Source organism: Pelodiscus sinensis, chromosome 1, assembly GCF_049634645.1.
Source record: "Pelodiscus sinensis isolate JC-2024 chromosome 1, ASM4963464v1, whole genome shotgun sequence".
NCBI lineage: Eukaryota > Metazoa > Chordata > Testudines > Trionychidae > Pelodiscus > Pelodiscus sinensis.
The window spans coordinates 17,354,087-17,377,944 of NC_134711.1; the positions used below are offsets into that span (position 1 = coordinate 17,354,087).

Here is a 23,858-nt window from a genome sequence, read left to right on the forward strand (position 1 = left end):
AGTTCTCAGTATGGCCTCAGTGAAATTATATCTGATTAGGGCCTTGTCTATATGATAAAACTGTACATTTTCAATCATTTAAAGTCTATCTTGTTAAATCCCATATGAAGATTTTACTTAAACTAGTTTAACGTCATGTAAACCAGTTTAGTTTAATTTGGTAATTGACAGTTCTAAGTAGAACCAATTAAAGCAACAGCTTAAACTGAAAGAGCTGAAGTGCATCTCCATAGGGTGTTTACATCAGTGTTAAAATCAATTTAAAATTGAGTTAGTTTAAACTGGTAATGCTTTTTTTTAATATACCAAAATCTTACAAGAGTGAAAGAGAAATAAAAATTAGGCCCAGCACAGGTCATGTAAAAATATTCAAACCAAAAGGTCTTTGTTCGTAGGTACCAGATAACATCATTGTCCTTACATAGCTGTAGGAATGTTACCGATTAGAAATCATGTTGAACAAACACAAATAGCTATTTCAAACACACGTTGATAATTCTGGGGGAAAAAAACAATTATACCAAATAAACCCCACTTCACACAGTAAGTACTCTTTGCTTTCACATCACCCTGTAGTTTGTCATGGCAAGACAAAAGTCAACAGATTAGGAGAGAACCCTTTATCGTTAGCTGATTCTAGCCCCAGAACATGGGAAGAACTGTTTAGACTTTGCTTTTATTAAGCTAACTAGAGAAATGCATGTTTGTAACCTTATGTTGGCTTAGTAGGGCTTTCCCTCCTCCTCCTCATTTTATCTGAAGTGACACTTTGTTTAAGGGTTTAAGAACTAGAAGGCTCTTCAGAATGGCACAGAAACATGCTACAAAATGAAATGAAGTAAAAAGGTGGTTATGTCTTACTACAAAGGCCCAAACCTGGTATCTTATCCAGATTTTCCAATTCAGGTCATTGAGCTACCTTGTGATAAGTGAAACACCCTTTCCCCCATAACACAAGAACTAGGGAGTCACCAAAAGAAATTAATAAGCAACAGGTTTAAAACAAATAAACAAAAAAAGGATGCATTTTTCACACAGTGTACAGACAACCTAAGGAACTCTTTGCCATAAGTTATTGTGAAGGCCAAGAACGGGGTTCAGAAAAGAACTAGATAGATTCATGGAGGTTCACAGAAGTTAGGTCCATCAATGGCTATTTGCCAGGATGGTCAAGGTTGGTGTCCCTAGCCTCTCTCTGCCAGAAGCTGGAATTGGCAACATGACTGTATCACTTGGTGATTACCTATTCTCTTCTTACCCTTTGGGACACCTGGCGTTGGCACTGGCCACTGCCAGAAGACAGGATACTGGGCTAGATGGGCCTTGGATCTGACCCAGGATGGCCATTCTTATGTTTATAAATTCTCACCAAACTATGTGGGACCTGACACTTTTCTTTTTTATAAAATACTGCCAAAGTCAAAACAGGTTCTACTCCCATTTTATTTTGATATGTCAACAAACAAGGTTGGGCTTCCTGAGAGAAGGAAGAACCCTCCTCCTCTAATTGAGGGAGCAGGGACCTGTGGCTTTGGGCATAAGAAAGAACACTCAGCCTGAAGGATAACTTTAATTTTGTTTCATCTTGTTCTTAAGAAGGATGATTGCTACACAGCACATTTCAACCTCAGCTGTTTTTTAATGCTGTCCCTTTTATACACAGATATAGCCAGATTTTTTCTTTATGCGGAAGTTATAGCCCCAAAAGTGAAAAAGTGAGCATCAAAAAACACAAGGTCATTCTAATAGTTTTGTAACTTAACATTATAACTAATGTTACTTATTCCCATTATACTATATATTGTCTATAGAAAAACTATAAGGAATCCCGCAGCATCTTAAAGACTAACACATTTAATAGGGCATATGCCTTCATGGGCTACGGCTCACTTCATCATCTTTGAAGTGAAATAATCTGATTTATCTTATGCCCTAATTAATTTGTTATTCTTTAAGGTACCGCAGGACTTCTTTTTATTTTGCTGAAACAGACTAAAATGGCTACCTCTCTGAAAATTACATTTAGGCAGATACACACACATACTTTATACAGTCTGTAGTAGAAAACTCACTTTAGATATACACCATGTTCTGAATTTACAAGCTTTGTAGAAGATTCTGCACAAAATAACTCGACTTGAGCTGTCATTGACAATTTGGGATTAGGGTTTCACTACCTAGAGAAACCCAACAGAGATTTTTTATGCAGAACCAGAATGCAGATCAACAGTAATAAGGGAAGTTTCCAAAGCCTTTCTTTGTCGGGCACTAAACACAATCTATTAAAGCACAATTTTATGGCCAAGGCTTATTGCCTTAGTTATGTGAGTAGTCTCACTGAAATCAGTGAAAGCACTTATATGAGTAAAGTAAGCATAATTTGGTCCATAATAGCTCTTCACTCTGTTTTAATTCAAATAAAATATAACCATAAAGAGTTTAAACCATTTTGTTTTGATGAAACAAAAAGAAAACCTGGCACAATCAAAATAACCAAAGACTTTTACTCTAATCATTTAACTTAACAAAGATGGTCTGCGTTTTATCATTAAAATAGTTTTAATAAGAAGAACCCTCTTACCTATTAGCATATACAGGTTGGACTTCGCAGATCCAGCACTCTTGTGACCTGACTGGTCCCAGATGAGGGATTTAGCTGGACCAAGGGAGGCCTTTTGTGGCCCCTCCTGCTGCTGTCCCCACCCCCCCTTCTCTGCCACTCTTCCTGCCCACCCCTAAAGGTAGGCTCCCTACCCACTGTGCAGTTCCTAGCCCTCTGCCCTGCCAAGCTGCATGCAGGGCTGCAGAGCTTCATATCTCACATCATGCTGGGCTCCCCACACTGTATCACACTGGCCTGCTGTCCCCCTCCTGCCTCACTCCCAGTCTCCCCTGTCTCCCCTGTCTCCTGCCTCACTCCCAATCTCCCAGTCTCCTCACAGTATGGCAGGAGTCGGGACTCTCTGATCCTGGAATGTCTGTGCTCCTGCCGGAACACAGATGTTTCTGGACCAGAGAGTCCTGGTCTACAGAGGTACAACCTGTACTTCATAATATGCATGGACAGCTAAATCTCTGTAGACTTAGGTGATACCATCCCCCTAAATTTACCTCAAGGGACCTGACTCTTCTGCCCTTACTCTGAACTTGGTTTCAATGGCACTGCTTGCAGTGTAAGTTATTATTTAGATTACAGCAGTATGGCAGAAGTGGGGCCAAATGAATCCAGTGGCAATGTTACCTGAGTAAGGACCATGGTCTTGATTGTTCCCTAAGCTGGAAAAGCTTAAGTGAGAAGCCAGGAAACATCACCAGAGGAGAGTTCCAGAGCTCCTTTTAAATAGTCACATAGGAATGGCAAGGTTCGATCCTCCATGGAATGGGACATGGGATCTTGTCCTCTAAATGCATGACAGGCTAGAGTTTGGGAGATATTCAGCCAGGACTATCCATGAGGGGACTTTGTGGGCCACAAAGTTTCCTAATCCCCTGATTCCTTTGACACCACGATTAGTGCAGAAACCTTGCTCATGAATCATCCTTTACTGTAGCTACTCCTAAAACCCCCTTTTAGCAAGGTTCACTGTGCAAGTAGACATGGATTATGTGAATCTGCATAACCCCACGCAGAGGTGCCTCACCTCTAACCCATGCAGCAAAAATCTGCATGGTATGTGCACATAGAGGCTTTCACAGGGTCAAGAGAAGGGCAAGTAAGCTCAGACTCTGCTCTCTCTTCCCTCATCCCACATATCCAGCCTGGACCTGTTAGATTGCAGTTTACTTAACTCAAGGATGTGGAGGCAATGATCTAACCCTGAGTCCACGGCAACATTTGCCCCATAATTTGCCAGAATTAGAATAGTATTCAGTACTTACCAGTTTAATGAAGCAGCCTTTGTGGTTTTTTTGCTTGTCACCAAGCTCAGCCTTCTCTCAGGACAGGACACAGTGCTGAGTTTTATTGCAAAAAGCAGAGTAGACGTGGAAAATTATTGTAAATACCTTCAGAGGAAAAGAAATAGAAGAAGAGAGTGTTCTGGTTTTTGAACCAAAAAGGGCTATGGAGTTTGCCACTGTTTTTCCAATCAGACTAAATGGTCCCGCAGGGATAGCATTTCAGGCAAGACAGCTTATCTGAAAGAACAGTTCCTTGATTAAAGGAGCAATGATAAATCACAGTCACAGTATTCTCCAGTGCAGTGTACTGTTTAAGCCATACACGACAAATGAAAAGGATATGAGACATTAGACATTAAAGAGTCTATATGCTGAAAGGGAGTAGTCTACACAGAGTTATTCATGTGTGAAAATATTTTATTCCATTTTTTTCCCCAGGCTGCTTGTAGGTTTCTACCAGTAAGTTTTGATTTAGCTCCCAGAAATGAAAAACGACTCTAGAAGAAAATAGCTCTGAGTGTGATGAAGATTAAATCATGCTAAGAAGACAGTAACATATTTTCTAATCTATGTTTAATATATATAATATTTCCATACAAAAATCTACATCAGAAAACACTGAGGTTGCAAAGTCAAACAATCAAGTTAGGAAACAGTTAGATAGAGTTACTAGTAATACCTTAATTTGGTCTCCTTATCCAAATGCATATTTAATGACGTGATCGCATATGTTTTTTCCCCCACAGGACTCCTGTCTGAGTTAGTGCACAGGACTGTGGACAGTGCTCATGTAACAATCAGCTATTCAATATTTCATTTTATGCTTATTGTTCACTGTATGGCCCGAGATCTTATTTAATTCACAATATTCAGACTATGTCCTGAATACAGAAATATTAGTTTCCTTGTGGGCTTTTCTACAGAGTTAATCGCTAGCACTGAGTGCTTAACAAATGTGAATACCTTTATGTTCACATAAAAACATGGGAATGTCCATACTGAGTCAGAACATATGTCCAACTAGCCCAGTATCCTGTCTTCTGACAGTGGCCAATTTGCCTATTAACTCCATTTGCTGACTCCCTAGTTCTTGTATTATGAGAAGGAATAAATAATTCTTCCTTATTGACTTTCTCCACAGCTGTCATGATTTAATAGACCTCTCTCATATCCAATGTTGGTCATCTGTTTTCCAAGCTGAAAAGTCCCATACTTATTCTCTCCTCATACAGAAAGTCTGTTCCATACCTCTCATCATTTCACAATGCCACTGTGAAAACATGGTATTATCCCATTGTACAGGCAGGGAATTGAAGCACAAAGAAATTAATGGAAAAAGACACACTAATTTTGAATGTCTCATGTAAGATGCTAGGTCTGTTTCCCTCCCCTCTCCCCTGGAAAATTTTGTATTGCATTGAACTTAATGTGTTCAGAATACACCTCCCAGGTTCTGCAATAAAAGATGTAGGGGACCCAAGAACAACAGACTCTTTCACTACAGAACCATTATACATCAATTGACCAACGCACAGAACAAGGCAGGGATCCTGTGTAATAAATAGCCTGTGATCATGTCACTCTTCTGCTGAAGTTCAAACCCTTGTAACAAAGATTCTCAAGCAAATGATGTAATAATACATTAACATGAGCAAACAAAAGAATGCACTTATCCCAAATAGAGTTGATCAGAAAAACGGTGATGGGACCATTTTTTGTTAGAAAAAAAATTCCATCAGAATCAAGTCAATGTAGCTGAAATTTTGTTTTGCAAAATCCATCGTTCTCCCCAAAAAAGGAGACAATGTTGAAATATCCTGTTATGACATTTGCAGAAAAGAAGGTTTCATTTTTTATTTTGACATTCTATACATTATATTGTATGCTTCAGAATAAAAACAAGTAAGAGGTCAAAATCAAACAGACATAAAAATAGAATATGGAATTTTCCTTCATGGAAAATTTTGAAATCCTTCACAAAATGGAAATTCCACCCCCTGCACAGCTCTAATCCTTGAATATACTCTGAGAAAACACGGAACAAATTATTCTGACCAGGACTGCCAAAAAATTCCATGTGACTCAGACATCCAACATGGAAAGTTTCATAGACCTGTAGAATTTAACACCAGAAGGCACTGCTAGATTTGACCTACTATACATCACAGGCCATCAACACCACTGAACACCCCCACACTAAACCCAACAAAGCATAACAGTTCACTGGAAATGGTACTGTTATGTGCTACAGCCAGAGAACAGGAGGGTGAGTGAGATGCACTGTATCTGAGGGTATGTCTACACTACAGCGCTAGTTCGAACTAACTTAGTTCGAATTAGTTAATTCGAACTAAGCTAGTTCGAACTAACGCATCTAGAACTAAAAACTAGTTCGAATTAGCATTTTGCTAGTTCGAACTAGTAAGTCCACATTGAGTGGACTCTGAACAGGGCTTAAGGATGGCCGGAAGCAGTGCCGGCAGGGCATAAAAGGAGGACTTAGAGCATGGAGATGCTGTCTCAGGCTAGCCGAGGGCTGCGCTTAAAGGGTCCCGACCCCCACCCCGGACACACAGTTCTAAGGAGTGCCCCGCTTGCAAAGAAGTTCTGGCTTGGAGTGCCCTGAGTGCCCACACTGGGCACATCACACCACTCGGCCATCAGCCCGGCTGCACTTGCCGCAGGCTGCCATCTGGGGAGAGGGAGTAATTGGGGGGCTGCAGGAGAGCTTCCACCCCCAGAAGCCCGCAGAGCCAGCCCAGTCCTCCCCATCGGGGGCTCGTACCCCATTCCTCCCTCACCTCCTTCCACTTACCCTTCCTTAGCCCCCCTTCTTATTGATGTACAAAATAAAGATAACGTTCCTTCCAACATTGACTCTGTCTTTATTGAAAAAAACTGGGGGAGACTGGGAAAAGGAGGTGGGAGAGGGGAAGAGAAAGGCTGGGAGAGGGGAGGGCAACTAACATGATCAGGGGTTGGGAACAGGTCCCAGATGAAGAAAGGCTACAGAGACTGGGACTGTTCAGCTTAGAAAAGAGGAGACGGAGGGGGGACAGGATAGAGGTCTCTAAAAGCAGGGGTTGGGTGGAGAGGGTGCATTCAGAAAAGTTCTTCCTGAGTTCCCATCAAGAAGGACTAGAGGACACCAAAGGAAAGGAATGGGTAGCAGGCTTGAAACTAGTAAGAGAAAGTTGTTCTTCTTGACAAAGCAAATAGTTAACCTGTGGAACTCCTTGCTGCAGGAGGCTGTGAAGGCTACAACTAGAACAGAGTTTAAAGGGAAGTGAGATAAAGTGATGGAGGTTGGGTCCATGGAGTCCTATTAGCCAGAGGGTAGGAGTGGTGTCCCTGCCCAAAGTTTGTGGAAGGCTGGAGAGGGATGGCACGAGACAAATGGCTTGGTCATTGTCTTCGGTCCATCCCCTCCAGGGTCCCTAGGGTTGGCCGCTGTTGGCAGACAGGCTACTGGGCTAGATGGACCTTTGGTCTGACCCAGTACGGCCATTGTAAGCTCAGGGCTCAGTGTCGGGGGTCTCAGTGGACCCCCTTGATTTTCATGCACACCTGGTCCTGGGTGGCCAGGCTGGCAGCTCTCCTGCCCTAGACGGCCACTTTCCTGTGCCTAGTGCGGAGATCGTGGACGAGGTATACGATGTCCGCACTAGCCCAGGAAGGTGCCCGCCTCTTGCGGTCCAGGGCAAGCTCCCGGGAGCCGCCAGCCTGGTCCCGGCAAGAGGGGGTGGGCTGGGGGGCATCGGGTGGGTGGCTCTGTGCCGTGCCAGGTGCAGGGTCTGCTAGCTGGGTGCTGGCAGGCTTGCACCTGGCACGGGCACCGTAGCCAGCCCGTGCCCCTTTAAGGGGTCCGGGGCCGGGAGGGGGGCATAGAGTTTCCCTGGTGTTGGCCAGAGTGGCCACCAGGGAAACCTGGGGAGGGCTAGCCTCCCACTAGTTCGAACTAAAGGGCTACACAGCCCTTAGTTCGAACTAGCTAGTTCGAACTAGGCGTTAGTCCTCGTAAAATGAGGTTTACCTAGTTCGAACTAAGCGCTCCGCTAGTTCGATTCAAATTCGAACTAGCGGAGCGCTAGTGTAGCACCTATTAAAGTTAGTTCGAACTAACGTCCTTTAGTTCGAACTAACTTTGTAGTGTAGACATACCCTGAGATCCCTGAAGTGGCAGGGAAATGAATAGGTGACATATACCTAAATAATTCTAGTGAGTGACCCTCACCCACATGCCACAGAAGAAGGCTATCCCTGCTTCATTCCCCAGCAGACGGCACATATGGTCTTACAACCTCTGCTTATGATATGAGGACCTCGTCCTGCTTCTTTCTGAATAAAGAAGAGAAATATTTATGAATACTTCTGCCTTTTCGAAATCAAATCCCTCTGCATCTAATAATGATCTAATGCTATTGCTAGGATTGATTTTGTTCCTAATGTATTAAAACATAAAAATCCTTTGTTACTTTATTAGAGTTATTTTGGAGCCCATAGACATGGAACAAGGCACCTCCAGTGTTTACACTCTAAATAGTCAATACAAGTAAAAACAACATAAAAGTAAGATGTCAACAGGCACAGATACAACTTCAGGGACTTATTTACACTATATGGAGTGGTTCCAGGAGCTGGTGAAGAAAGAGGAGGAAGACACCTTTTCTGATTTGTCCTTCCATCCCCATAAAGATATGTGGACCCCTATTCAGGTACATATTGAATCTCTAGCACACAATGCATGCAGAATGGTTTCCATGTACTACAGTTTATTTTCTAAACAGTACAGTGTAAGCTGGAGCATATGCTATTTTATGGATGGCATGGCTCCCACACCATTGAAGTTTAGCAGGGTCTTAGCCCTATACTTAGCACACATTCCAAGCCTTTTACTCTTTTCCACAACAGTCACTGAAAGTAACTGCAGATCTTGGAAGGGCTAGTGGAGAAATGGGAACCAAATATGTATTATATTTGTTTAGACTCAGTTGTGATGGATGTCTATTATGACATTTATCTGGGGTTCCCATGAGATGTCAAGATTTCAGGCAAGCAGTTTGTAGTCAATATAAAATATAAACAAATATTCCCATTTTTGTTACTCCATTTCTCAAGGCCATTCTCTGTAAAAGAGAAATACTCTTTACCCACTGTCGTTGTCCTGCCTTCTGCTATACTGACTCTATAACTGAGTTGCCTCCCTCCACTTATATACAATGCATCAAGTCTCTTTATTCATGTGCTTCCTTAAAAGGTCCTATGGGAATCAAGACTGAAGGGAAAAACAACTGAGGAGAGTTGGCAGTTTTTCAAAGGGACATTGTTAAGAGCCCAAAAGCAAGCTATTCCACTGCGTAGGAAAGAGAGAAATATGGCAAAAGACCGCCTTGGCTTAACCATGAGATCTTGCATGATCTAAAAATAAAAAAGAAGTCATATAAAAAATGGAAACTTGGACAAATTACAAAGGATGAATATAGTCAAACAACACAGGAATGCAGGGGAAAGATTAGAAAGGCAAAGGTACAAAATGAGCTTAAACTAGTGACAGGAATAAAGGGAAACAAGAAGACTTTTTATAAATACATTAGAAGCAAAAGGAAGACCAAGGACAGGGTAGGCCCACTGGTCAGTGAGGAGGGAGAAAAAGTAAAGGAAACTTGGAAATGGCAGAGATGCTTAATGACTTCTTTGTTTTGGTCTTCACTGAGAAGTTGAAAGGAATGTCTAACATAGTGAATGCTAATGGGAAGGGGGTAGGTCTAGAAGATAAAATAAAAGAAGAACAAGTTAAAAATCACTTAGAAAAGTTAGATGCCTGCAAGTCACCAGGGCCTGATGAAATGCATCCTAGAATACTCAAGAAGCTGATAGAAGAGGTATCTGAGCCTCTAGCTATCAGCTTTGGAAAATCATGAGAGACAGGAGAGATTCCAGAGGACTGGAAAAGGGCAAATATAGTGCCCATTTATAAAAAGGGAAATAAGAACAATCCAGGAAAACCACAGACCAGTTACTTTAGCTTCTGTGCCAGAGAAGATAATGGAGCAAATAATTAAGGAAATCATCTGCAAACACTTGAACGGTGGTAAGGTGATAGGGAACAGCAAGCATGGATTTGTAAAGAACAAATCATGTAAAACCATTCTGATAGCTTACTTTGTTAGGATAACGAGTCTTGTGGATAAGGGAGAAGTGATGGATGTGGTATACCTAGACTTTAGTAAGGCATTTGATACGGTCTCGCATGATATTCTTATCAATAAACTAGGCAAATACTACTTAGATGGGGTTACTATAAAGTGGGTGCATAACTGGTTGGATAACAGTACTCAGAGAGTAAATATTAATGGTTTTCAATCCTGCTGGAAAGGTATAACAAGTGGGGTTCCACAGAGGTCTGTTTTGGGACTGGCTTTGTTCAATATCATCATCAATGATTTAGATATTGGCATAAAAGTACACTTATTGGCTACGTCTACACTGGCCCCATAAAACGGAATAGTCATGCAAAGCAGGTAAGTCAGAATAGGGAAATCCACGGGGGATTTAAATATTCCCCACGGATTTAAATAAACACGTCCGCCGCTTTTTTCCGGCTTGGGGAAAAGCCGGAAAAAAGCGTCTAGACTGGCGCGATCCTCCGGAATAAAGCCCTTTCAAGTAGGAATAAGAGATCCTCAGGAAAAGAGCTTTATTCCGGAGGATCGCGCCAGTCTAGACGCTTTTTTCCGGCTTTTCCCCAATGATTCTGGGTGTGTTGTGAGCAAGACACGAGAAGTCATTCTTCCGCTCTACTCTGCACTGGTTAGGCCTCAGTTGGAGTACTGTATCCAGTTCTGGGCACCACATTTCAAGAAAGATATGGAGAAATTGGAGAGGGTCCAGAGAAGAACAACAAGAATGATTAAAAGTCTAGAGAACATGGCCTATGAAGGAAGGCTGAAAGAAGTGGGTTTCTTTAATTTAGAAAAGAGAAGATTGAGGAGGGACATGATAGCAGTTTTCAGGTATCTAAAAAGGTGTCATAAGGAGGAGGGAAAAAACTTGTTCATCTTGGCCTCTGAGGAAAGAACAAGAAGCAATGGGCTTACACTGCAGCAAGAGAGGTTTAGGTTGGACATTAGGAAAAAGTTCCTAACTGTCAGGGTGGTCAAACACTGGAATAAATTGCCCAGGGAGGTTGTGGAATCTCCATCTCTGGAGATATTTAAGAGTAGGTTAGATAAATGTCTATCAGGGATGGTCTAGACAGTATTTGGTCCTGCCATGAGGGCAGGGGACTGGACTCGATGACCTCTTGACGTCCCTTCCTGTCCTAGTATTCTATGATTCTATGAAAACTCATCTCTTTGGTATGGCTCATGACCATTTGTCTATTAAAATGCTGTCAAGATCATATCATTTAAAAAAAACTACATGAAAACTTGAAAGACCCAAACACCCTTTTTCAACATCCATGACAGTGAATGAATGAAATTCACCCACAGTGAAGAGAATTGGTGTATAAGGTCTTCCTATTTATGCTCCCCTCAGGACCTGAGGGGATGTCTCCTATTGGCTATACTGGGCACCTGCACAACACCTATGTTCCTCTGAAATGGTATCTTTGGCAGCAATACATAACCACACTGTGGAAAGTAACAAGAGACACTGATCTTCTTATGCATGTATTTCAGTCCCCTTCCAATTGGTGCAAAGAGACCAGTGTATGGAAGGAAAGAGATAGTGTCCCCAATGGCAAAAACAAACAAACAAAAAATCTTTAGGCTTTAATCCAGCAAATATCGTGGGTGAAATCCTAGTTGCACTGAAGTCAGTGGCAAAACTCTGATGCACTTTAATGTGAACAAGAATTTACCCTGTGGGCTTAATGTTACTCTTGTGATTAAGTGAAGCAAATTTGCAGGCTTGGGCCTTTTTCTTTGCACTTAGTGCATATGTAGAATTGACATTTAAACCCTTCAGTGCTAAATTCATAGCTACCACATGAAACATGAATGCAAGTCTCACATGTGGAACAATTATATTCTCCCCTTAAGGTGAAATCTTAGCTTCACTGGAGCCAATGTTACAAAAAAATAAAATAAAAATAAAATAAATAAATAAAAAAAACCGCCATTGACTGGGAGCTAGGACTTTGCCTTCAGTGTTTATCCAAGACTTCTAGGTAATGCCAAGATTTTCATGTCAAAGTAGTAAATACCGGGTATAATCTTAATAGAGATGTAGCCGTGTTAGTCTGATCTTGCTGAAACAAAAGACAGGACTATGCAGCACTTTAAAGACTAACAAGATGGTTTATTAGGTGATGAGCTTTCGTGGGCCAGACCCACTTTCTCATATCAAATTCTGGAAGAGAATTGGCATGACCATATATACCAAAGGAATACAATGAAAAAAATGAAAAAAGTGAACACATTATAAAACTGACAAATTTTCAGTACTGAGCCCCTTGCATGTCAGGAAGAGAATTCACACGCTTCCCCTGACCCAAAGCCCTGATTGGCCTGGGGATGGGGGAAGTAACAGGGCCTCCGTGGGCTGGATCAACTCACTTGGTGGGCCAGATCATGCCCACGGAAGCCCTTTTGCCCACTCCTGGGTTAGTGTAAAACTGAGTATCATTGCCCTTGCCACAGGAGAAAGTGAAGAGTTTTCAGACATGATCTGAAGTGATAATCAAGTGCATCAGGAAATAAACTATCTGCTGTCTATTGTATAAAATACTTCAGAGACGATGTCAAATAGCCCCAATAAAATATACAAATCAATTAAAATGTAAAGGGCAAGTCCCCGTACAAAAAAGTCCAGTGGAGTTACACAGGATTTAGTACCAGTGTGAATGAGAGTGGAATTCAGTGTCCTGTTGGAGACAGCACCACCCAAAACTTTATAAAATCAAAAAGGGTAAGTTGTACTATTAAAATGAAGCTACTGTTTTCCATTATGGTGGTGGGAAGAAACAAAAAATGCATTGTACATAGAATCCAACCTATGTGGATATTATGGTAAATATTTCTACATGCATAGACCACCAGCATATGTCTGCTTTCTTCCTGGGCTTGGGTCAACAGAGTAACGTACAATAAATCCTTCAGGCCTAAAGTATGATGGGTTAATCCATGACTATACTGTATGTCACCATAGACCATGAGTTTGCTAAAATATTATGGGCCCCTTCTGAGGTTTAGAAAAATTGGATTCCTTTAAACTGTCATCCAAAGGCAGATTTATTCCTGACGTTTCTCTGCAGTAACTTACATATAACTGGGCTTTTTGTTCTACTCATGAACATTCAAGGCTTAACTGTTATCATTTTGTGTTTTCAGAGCTAAAAAAAAACTTTAATGGTAAGCTGAGAAAGATCATTTCTCTTTCTATCCTGCCTTATTCATTTTTTTTTAAAATAGCTTTTTCTGCTTCCACAGTAACCTAGTCAAGCTTAACATCCCATTTCAAAGCATATAAATAACTAAAAGCAGTTAATGATCTTGGGAGTCACTCACGCATGCCCCTATCTCCTGTAAGTAATCCAATAAGGATTACTCATGTGAGTAAAGGCTATTAGCATTAATAAGGTTTTGCAGCACTATCTGAATTATATTTTAATAATAAAGAACCTGTTCCATCAGTGAATTAGAATTGAAAACGTCCATGTCACTTCTGTAGGAGGAAACATTTATTTATTTCTTCTTGTCCCTTTTCAATGCATTTAGGGGGTCTCTATATATTTTTTGACTTTGACTAATATTAAAGCTCAAATCTTGTTTTCTTTGCTTGTACCAATATCCCTACTGAAGTCATAATAATGGTTCAAATGGGCACAATTAATTTGGAGTCAAAGGAGTTGTCGCATTTACATCAGAGAATTTAGACCACTGGGTCTACCTACGCTAGTAACATGAGCAAGATTAAGCACTTTTGACCAAATCCTGAAAATTCTTACCCTCAAGAGGAGTCCAAATGAAATTGGTGGGACTACATATGGAGGAGTTTAGGGGACTGAGGTCCATAAGTGCCAGTGTTAAAACAGAAAAAAATGCCTCATAATGAGCTTCAGATATGTTTCATGTTTTTGTACCTGTGTCAAGTCAACCTGAAAGATGCCCACAGAGATGCACATGGAAACCCCCAAAACCATAAGCCTAAAGGTATTCCCTGACAAAGACAGCCAACTGCTCCAAAATAGCTCCTTACATGGTGACAAAGGTCATAACAGGGATAGACCTAAACAAGGGTGGGGGGATTTAGTAGGGAAATTAGAGAACTATTATTGAGTCAAGACTGAGACCAGAAGTATGTACCTGGGGAGGGGGAGAATTGACACAATAAAGTGGAAATGAAGAAAACCTAAGGACTCCCTTCTTCGATTGTGGGGGAGGAGAACAAGTGATAGAACTTTGCTTCTACAAGGAGTATTTGAGCTTCTGCTACAATAAACACACAACTGTAACTGAAGACTCCCATCTCCATGTGCTCCTGTGTGCTCATTGTTTGTGTCTGAATACATAGGATACCAAATTGTGTGTCCATCTGTTATGTCCAAAGTCATGTCCCAACAATAATAAAACATATTGAAGGGTATTATCAACCACTGAGACTAATTTAAATTGTATAAAATAAACTGTTGTCATGAAAGAGATGGAAGGGTCTATTTGGGGGGATGAAATTTACAAAACCGGCTCTGAATATAAATGCAAAGGCAGTCAATGAAAGCAATTTTATGTTGCTTATTTTAAACATATGCAATGAATTTTTCTGAGCTGAGGATGTATGCTAACAGGCTTTTATATGTCTACAAAGAGAAAGAAATATATCTGACCCATAATGTACATATTATAAATAGCATGATACAGACATAAGGATTACAAACACAGTGCTGCTGTTAAAAGCCAGATTTTCACTGAGATGATTTTATTGCATCAATAAATTCATTCCACTTTGTCCTTTTATATTGGACCACACAGATCCTAATTCTTTAGCTATAATTTAATTATTATTTGTCTAAACCTCATCTAAGCTGACACTGTGTTCTCTACATTTCAATAACAGCATTTGAATTTTAGATGCACAAAGTTTGGGATGGGGCAGTAGTACATAGTGTACACATTGGAGTTGTTTATCACTTGGAACAATGTACAGTAAACATTTATTTAAATGTAAACATTACAGTTAGTTACTAGAATAGTGTTACTGGTCCACCAGAACATATTATGGGATTTGGAGCTGATCACATCTATGCAGCCAGTTCTTCAAGGTGAGAAGCCTTCAGATCTCGTTTACATAAAATGGACAGTTGTGGACATTCAACACATTGCAGCAGGGGCTCAACAACTAGTAGCAAGAAGCTTTTGGGGAAGATTAGGCAACCAAGCGCCATTGAAAAGCAACAGCAGCTGGATGCTTTTGAAAATATCTCTGTATATCAGCAGACTCTGTTCAATTCAGGTCAACATTAACTGGCCCACTGAGAGATGCTACATCACATTCACTAGAACCTCAAACCCTACAATTTAACCCCTATTTGCCTACATTTTGGGAGGCTGAGCTCAGGGCTCTGGCATCAGTGTCTCTCCTCTCCCCATTATCCATACAATGTCATTACTGTCACAAAGCTGCTCAACAGCCATAAGAACAGCCATAATGGGTCAGCCATAATGGGTCAGACTTCCATCTTGCCCGGTGTCCTGTCTTCTGACAGTGCCCAAGGCCATAACACCCAGAGGGAATGACCAGAACAGGACATCAAGTGATCCTGCCCCTATCACCCAGCTTCTGGCAAACAGAGGCCCGAGACATCATCCCTTAAAGAAATGAGCTGTTGTTCTCATTTCTCTTTCTAGTGTACATTTGTCCACAGTACAATAACCCTCCCTGACAGCCTTTGCAAAGATGCAAAGGCTTGGACAAGTTTGTAGACTGAATGATCCCCTCACCCTTAAAAAGCTCGGTGCTGTGAGAAAGTAGGCTCTGCGCATGATCAAGTGGAACCAGTTCAGTGGAAATATAGAGAAGCTAACTCCTTAAGACTGTCATGCTTTTGCATCTCATGTTCATGGTACATGGGCTGTACAGTACAAGGGAAGCCACAAGTCCTGTTGTTGCTAAACTGTGTAAGACAGCCTTGTCAACATCTAGTCTTTCATGAACACAAACCCAATCCAACTCCTATTAACAAGAAGGGAAAGACTCCCAAGAACTTTAATGGGAACCAAATTGACCCTTAAACTGACAAAAGAAAAAGTAACGAGAATTGAGCGTTTGGAACCAACATCCTGAGATATTGCAGACAGGGCATAGCATGCAAACGTAAACAGACCAATATAGAAATAGCCACATAAGTGTTGAAATTCTTGAAGGAGGGAAAACTGCCAGGATTCACATTTTGTCCAATCAATGCTCATCAACCTAAACGGCTTGCCAGTACGAATTTTCTCAACGCTTTCTTCAATCTTTCTCATTGAGAGACCTACACCTACCTTTGGGGCAGGTCAGCATATGAATAAGACTCACACAGACTTTTGAAAACAAGATAAATAGAAGACTGATAGAGTGAAAGACATTCCCACAAGCAATGTGGTACTGCCTTTCCTCAGACAAAGGGTTCTGCTAGACAGTGACATCTATTCAAACCACAGAATCATTACACATCCCTGTTTGTCATGCTTTTCTGAATTATGTTTATAGTAGTCTTCTTTTTCGTGTCTCTGATCACATTCTTTAATTAAGCACTGATGTTCCATTCCAAATATCAGAGAGGGCATAAAAGAACTGAACTAAAGGGGTTACACATGGCTGAAATCACCACTTCATATATTTTAAAGTATATTCATAATACATGATACAAATATGTCAACTATTTTCATAATAGTACAATAATTTAACTCTTTAAATAATACAGACTATGGCCCATGTCAGCCTTATCATGGTCTAATGATTAGGGCACTAGAATGGGAGTCAGGAGTTCATGAGCTTTTTTCTGACTCTGCTACTGACCTACTTTGTGACCTAGGGCAGGTCACTTCACCTTTCTGTGCCTTTGTTTTCTCTCCCATCCTTTGGCTCTCTGGTCAATTTAGATTCCACACTCTTCAGGGTAGGGAGTGTCTTTCAATATGCATTTGTAGAGCATCCAGAACAATGGGTATCAGCATGTCCTCTGGGTGCTACTGAATCACAAATATTAAAATAAATATAATAAAAATTTGGTGCATCAGGGATGCGACAGAACATGTCTATGCAGATCTGATTGTGGGAGTGTAGTTAAATTCTATAAACAGGGCCAGATCCTAAGAGGACTAGAAGAGCCTCAGCTCACATTGAAGTCAATGGACTTTGAATGGACTTGGTTTCTTGTGAAGCTGGTCCTTTAATTCTGCAAAGAATAGCTAAAAAACGCACCCCAGTTTATGTTCTTGGAGAGGCTCTGTGATAATTTGGGACCTTCTCAGGAAATCCAATATTTTGTTTAAAACATGCTATGAGTGGTAATACTTGAATTGCTTTAAACACCTTTAAATTCCATTTTCTGCTTCCCCTTCATAACTACATCACTAGAGATATTTGAATCTGCACTTCCTTTCAAATGTACATGACCTTGCTGCTTAATTAGTCCCAGTTTCATATCTACACATTTGCATAATTTATTTTGCTCACATCAATCTTACTGTCACAAAAAAATATGTAGCTTTTATGGTAAGATTAAATCTCCATTCTCCAGGATCAGTGTTTTTGTAACCTTGTATGTAATTATGCCTTCTACTTATATGTGATATCCATCAGGAGATTATCCTGATCTCCTTGAAAAAGGAGTTTGAAATGCTCTCCTTTATTTTTATATGTGAAAAATGGTGACACCTTTTTCGAGGGGTGAGAGAGAAAGCTTGTGTGTATAAGATAAAGCCCCTAATATCAGGATGATTCCAATAATATTGGTACATCACCCTATGTTCAATATAAGCTCTATAAACTAGTCAAGTGTTGTGTTAATAAAAAAAAATGTCACGGTGAAAGGCGATGGGAGAATATGAAACACTCAAAAGGACAGGGTCAAAGAAACACCCTCCTGTATTAAAACCTTCATATGAAACCTGTGTTATAATAATTTAGAACTGTGTGGCCTTGATATGGATAAAAGAATTGATTCCAGTAAATCTAAAGAACCCACTGGTCTTGCTAGTTCTGTCAACACATGTGGAATTTGCTCCCTAGCTTGGGGCTACTCAACTTTGGAGACCCCGGGGGCCACAATGATACAGCACATGCTGAGGACCGCAACTTAAGTGTGGTTGTATATACATGCAAATATATATGCAAATAGCTGCTTTCAAACTGAGGCAATGTGATGGCTCTATAATGGCAACTTTTGTATTGGTGCTTTCTATCTTACATCACAAGTAAAACACTCATGATTTTAACACAGTGGTTTTCAAATGGTGAGGTGTACCGTCTCAGACGGCATGGAGGAAAATACAGGGAAGCATGATGCTCAAGGCATTTTTTACATTTTAAAATTATTGTAACATAACAGGAACACAGTCTTAACAATTATACACATTGAAATAGTATGCATAAACGTTTTGCAACTGATTTAACCAGAAAGGATTTTTTTGGCCAATACAAGGCTGTATATGCAGTAAACAGTAGTGTGTTAAATGTATTTAATTATAAAGCAGTGATCATTTCTATAGCAACAACTAACATGCTTGACACCCAGTTTAGTATAGGATATCCTGCTATTACAACAAGGAATTATATAGTACTTAATCTGCTAGTGAGTTTGATATTTTTTCATGTCATTACATGGTGGAAAATGGATTGGTGCCTTTTGTCAAAAGATGGTAATTTTTTTAAAAAAAGGGCAGGAGCTGAAATGGCAAAACAGAGACAAATATCTGCAAATGTAAGAAAATATGATGACATATATTTGGATTTTGGTTTCTCTTTCATTACAGTTAACAGCGAAATTAGACCTTGAAGTGTAATGTATACACTTTACTAAATGATTGCCTGAAGCCAACGAAATGAATATGCCCTTTAGAAATGAAACATGGCGATCTGACAAGAAAGAACAGAGATTTTTTTTAATGAAAGCTACAAGAAATTAACAAACACATTGAAAAATATGTCATCCAATCCTGCATGCCTTTAAATCATCATATCAAGTTACAAACCACAATGCCTAAAATAAAAAGCCTTAGACAACTAGGAAAAAAATGTTTATCCCAACTGCAGCTGATATTTGCAGGACAATGGCTGGTGACAGCGCAGCAGAGAAATGAAAAACCACATCGCTATCAGACAACATGGTCAGCTGCCAAATCCCTGACATGTCAGAAAACTATCAATGCACAGCTGATCTCTCAGTTGTCATCCAGTTAAATGGAATCTAGTTGGATGAAGCAACAAATATATCAAAAGCTCTTTTAATTACTTATGTTGGGTACTCTTAGAAAATATCAGTATTGGAAGATTTTATGTTCTGCAAGACAGTTGAAATGCCTGCAACCAGATCTGAACTGGTTAATATTTTCAACAAATTCCTAACTTCTTGTGAGTTCAAGTGGGAAGCCTGTGTTGGACTCTTCACTGGTGGAGGCTCTTCTGTGTCTAGAGGGTTTCAAATTGCTTGGTGCCAATACAGCACAAAGACCTTGCAACTTGTCACATGGATCAGGAAATTACTGATGTTCAGAATTCTGCTATAAAAAAAGTACTTTATCAAGATGCAGCCCACAAGGGCGCAACTCTTTGCAATGTTGTGTGCAGAAATGGGTGTGGAGCACAGTACTTTGTTGCTTCATGTGGAAGTCATGTGGCTATTGAGGGAAAGTGTTGCAATATGTTTATGAACTGAGAAACAAAATTTGACTTTCTCTAGTGGATTATAGTATCAGCAAAGCAGCCAGTATGTGATCCCCAACGGGCGTGCTTTTGGCTTACTTTGCTGATATTTTTGATAAACTGACTTTTCTAAATGTCTCACTGAGGGGAGCAGCAAGATTTTTTTTTCTTTTTGTCCTGTACAACAAGATATTTTCATTCAGGAGACAGTTAAATCTCTGGAAAACAAAGAATGAAACTGGTGTAGGCATTCCATTCCTGTGGTTAACTGATACTACTCATGAAACAGAATATGAATTACTGAGTATTCGTGGAGCCAGTGTGAACTTAAGAGGCAGAAGGTGAATAAAAAGCATACCAAATCTATTATTTTTAAATAATGTCATGAGTTTAAAGCGAAAGTCATGATTTTTGGTGAGCCTGACATGATTTTTGAACAGTTGGGGTTGGCAATATTGCTCTATTGTTTTGAAGGAAATACACCCCTAAGTGCCTGAATTATCCAACCTTGTGTAGCTAATGTAGTGACCTTGTTCTGTCTCTCAAATGACATTTGGGAGAAACTAATTGAATGTCAGAGTGATAGGACACTGGGCATTCAATTAAAAAAATCACTCTTCCGGGAATTTTTGAGTGAAACAGGTGGAATTTCTAGTTGAAAGATGGTTTAGAATATCCACCTTTGTTAAAGTGTGTGATCAAAACTCTTTTACTAGATGGTTCAACTTATATGTTTGAGATTAGATTCTCTGCACTGTTTCTTGCCTTTCAACCAGACTGGGAATTGTCTCAACGACCTCACTACATGCATCCTGCTTCAAAGAGACTTTAACACAAGACTACAAAGGGAAGCCTCTGAACTGTCATTCATGCTTACATTTGACACTTTACAAATGGGCCTCAACAAAGATGCTAATTATCTTACCCATTACAAAGATAACTTCCCCGATTATCACCCGTAATATCATCTCATAGACACTAACCTCCCCCCTTCATTCCCCCTCTGTTCTAAAATCCAATTTGTCCATTTTATATGTGTTCACTTTTTTTGATTGTATTCCTTTGGTATATATGGTCGTGCCAGTTTTCTTCCACAATTTGATCTGAGGAAGTGGGTCTGGCCCATGAAAGCTCATCACCTAATAAACCATTTTGTTAGTCTTTAAAGTGCTGCACAGTCCTGTCTTTTGTTTCTTCGTAAACTGTAAGAGCAAGAACCATCAAATTTATAATACAGCGTCCTCTTATCATAACTTGAAGCAAGGTAAGGGTTTGGTTGTGCCAGGAAAATGGGATGTATCTGGAATGGGATGGTTTCTCCTTAAAGCAAACAGAAAAGATCTAGAATCACCAGACGTGAAAGTGGCTGGCTCAGGGCACTCTCTCCCATCTGGGACTGCCCTATCCCCAAGCTTCCCACACCTCAGGTGCTCCTTAGGGAGGGTGGGAGGGCTGGAGTCGTCGTCCCCCCCCCAATTGGTACAGGAACATTGCCTGCTGTTCTTCTTCTGCAGGGAATAAGGTGGAAGTGCACCATTTGTTGCATTCCTCACTGTGGCTGGGGATCACAGAGGGCAGATGAACCTGGACCTGCCCCAGCCAGGGGACATGCGCTTTTTCCCCAAGGGTATGTCTACACTACTCTCCTAGTTCGAACTAGGAGGGTAATGTAGGCATACCGCACTTGCAAATGAAGCCCGGGATTTGAATTTCCCGGGCTTCATTTGCATAAGCCAGGTGCCGCCATTTTTAAATCCCGGCTGGTTCAAACCCCATGCCGCAGGGCTACACGCAGCACGAACTAGGTAGTTCGAACTAGGAAGCCTAGTTCAAACTACCTAGTTCGTGCCACGTGTAGCCGCACAGCACGGGGTTCGAACCAGCCGGGATTTAAAAATGGCGGCGCCCGGCTTATGCAAATGAAGCCCGGGAAATTCAAATCCCAGGCTTCATTTGCAAGTGCGGTATGCCTACATTACCCCGCTAGTTCGAACTAGCGGGGTAGTGTAGACATACCCCAACTGTGCCTACTAGCGCTGCAGTGGCCATGGAGAGGTGCTTCTCTCCTGGCTCCAAGTTGCTTTGATGAGAGAGGGCTGGAGTAGGCCAATGTTGGAAACTAGCAACAACTTTCAGCTTTGTCTAGTGCTTCTACAAATTGTAGACGGGAAAACTCAAGCCATAACCTATAAATACTTTGATGTTTCTTCTGGATTAACACAAAGTTGTTTATGCTACGTGTGATTAAAGAATGGTATAGTACTCTGTGATATAAATAGCTCTACAGTAATATTTTATCTCTACATTTTCAGAAGTTTACAAACCTGTGCTAATTGTGGAATGAACCTACTGAGTGAAATACTAAGACAATACTTGACAATATTTGCATCTTTTTTTTTTCTTATTAGTTTTGGGATTATTTTGGTATGATTTTGTTTCCTAAGAGAGAAATAAAGTGATCAGTTCACCCCTGAAATAGTCCATCTAAGGATAGTTTAAATGTCAAATGTCTTTTTCTATTGTTAGGCCAATTTATAACTATTTGTCTTTAGAGCCAAGGTTTAGTTAGCACAGAAATGTCAAACTAAAGCTTTCATTCCTTAAGTGCTTTCCTTTATCTGCGAAAGACTGAAAAATAGCTTTTCAGCTGGCACCAGTGGCTTTGGGAAGTGCTACACAGCACATTTTTGTAAACTGCTTATACAGTGTGTATTGGCCTCGCAGCAGGAATTAAAGAAGACCACACAAATGGGTTGATCATTTTTCTTCACTTTAACAGACTAAGTTCAGAATGGCAGCAGCTAACCTTAAGGGAACCCAAGCTAATGAATGATTTTTCATGGAAAACTTTTCAACATTAAAGAGGAGTCTTGCTTATGGAGGGAACTTTAGAAGGTGAAGACCTCAAGTCCCATTGAAAGTCAATGGAATTTGTGCTCTTAAATCCATGAGATGTTTTTCAAAAATCTGCCCTATAGCCTCAAAGTCTTTCCTTAAGACACATCCAGTATCAACAAGCTATATACTTGGATGTTCCATGGGGAGAGAATTCTCAATCCCACTGGTGATGAAGAGGCCATAACAGAAAGCATCTCATAGCCTCTGTACATGTTTGTGCAGTAGTTGCAGATCAGTTTCCCCACCCCTCTTGTAGAAGAGTTAGGGAGATATGCATGTTAAAATGAGTAACTGTGGAGTACTGCTCTGCTGCCCAATAAGAAGTGTAGATTTTCACAGGCACTTGTAGAACTTCAGAGACTTCTGTAGCCTACACATGTGAGAGAGGATTTAGCCTACTTATGTATATATGTGAAGTCGTTTTATTCCTTCTTTTTTATTCTCTGAGGGAACATCTATGCTGCACGGCTATTTCGAAATAAACTATTCTGGAATAGTTATTCCAAAATAGCTTATTTCAAAATAGCACATCTACACTGCAGGGATGCCTCAAAATCAGTCCGAGGTAGGCTTCCCTAATGTAGATGTGATATCTCATTTTAGAGCCCCAGGAGGCACTGGGGAGGAATAACTTAGAATGGCCCTGGTGAGGGTTTATTTCAAAACAGCATTGGAGCATTGACACATGCCTTATTTCAAAATAAGTATTCTGGAATAGACTTTATTCTTCATAGAATAAGCTGGCCATTACAGGTAGTCCCCGGGTTACATGGATCCGACTTACATTGGATCTCTACTTAAAAACGGGGTGAGGCAACCCCGCACTAGCTGCTTCCCCCCCAGCAGACCAGGGAGACGTGGAGTGGCTTTTCTCAGCAGACACCTCAGCTTGAGAATAAAGGACTGAGGGAAGTGAGCTGTGGGAGAATAAAACTGAGCTCTGGAGAAATGTTTGGCTAGAGTTTCCCCTACAATATGTACCAGTTCCGACTTACATACAAATTCAACTTAAGAACAAACCTACAGTCCCGATCTTGTATGTAACCCGGGGACTGCCTGTATTTTGAAATTATTTCAAAAGAATGAAATGGCTGTGTAGACGCTCGCTTTGTTATTTCAAAATAATGCTAGTTATATCGAAATAACAGTGCAGTGTAGATACATCCTCAGATACTTTGAAAAAGCTGATCTTTGTTTTGTTCTCTTTCTTT

At 40.5% G+C, this 23,858-nt stretch overlaps 1 long non-coding RNA gene across 1 annotated transcript in view; it reads left to right on the forward strand.

Annotated features, from left to right (window-relative positions):
* LOC112544806 (uncharacterized) overlaps positions 1-23,858 on the forward strand; it is a 61,295-nt gene that overhangs the window by 28,086 nt on the left and 9,351 nt on the right. The window lies entirely within an intron of this gene.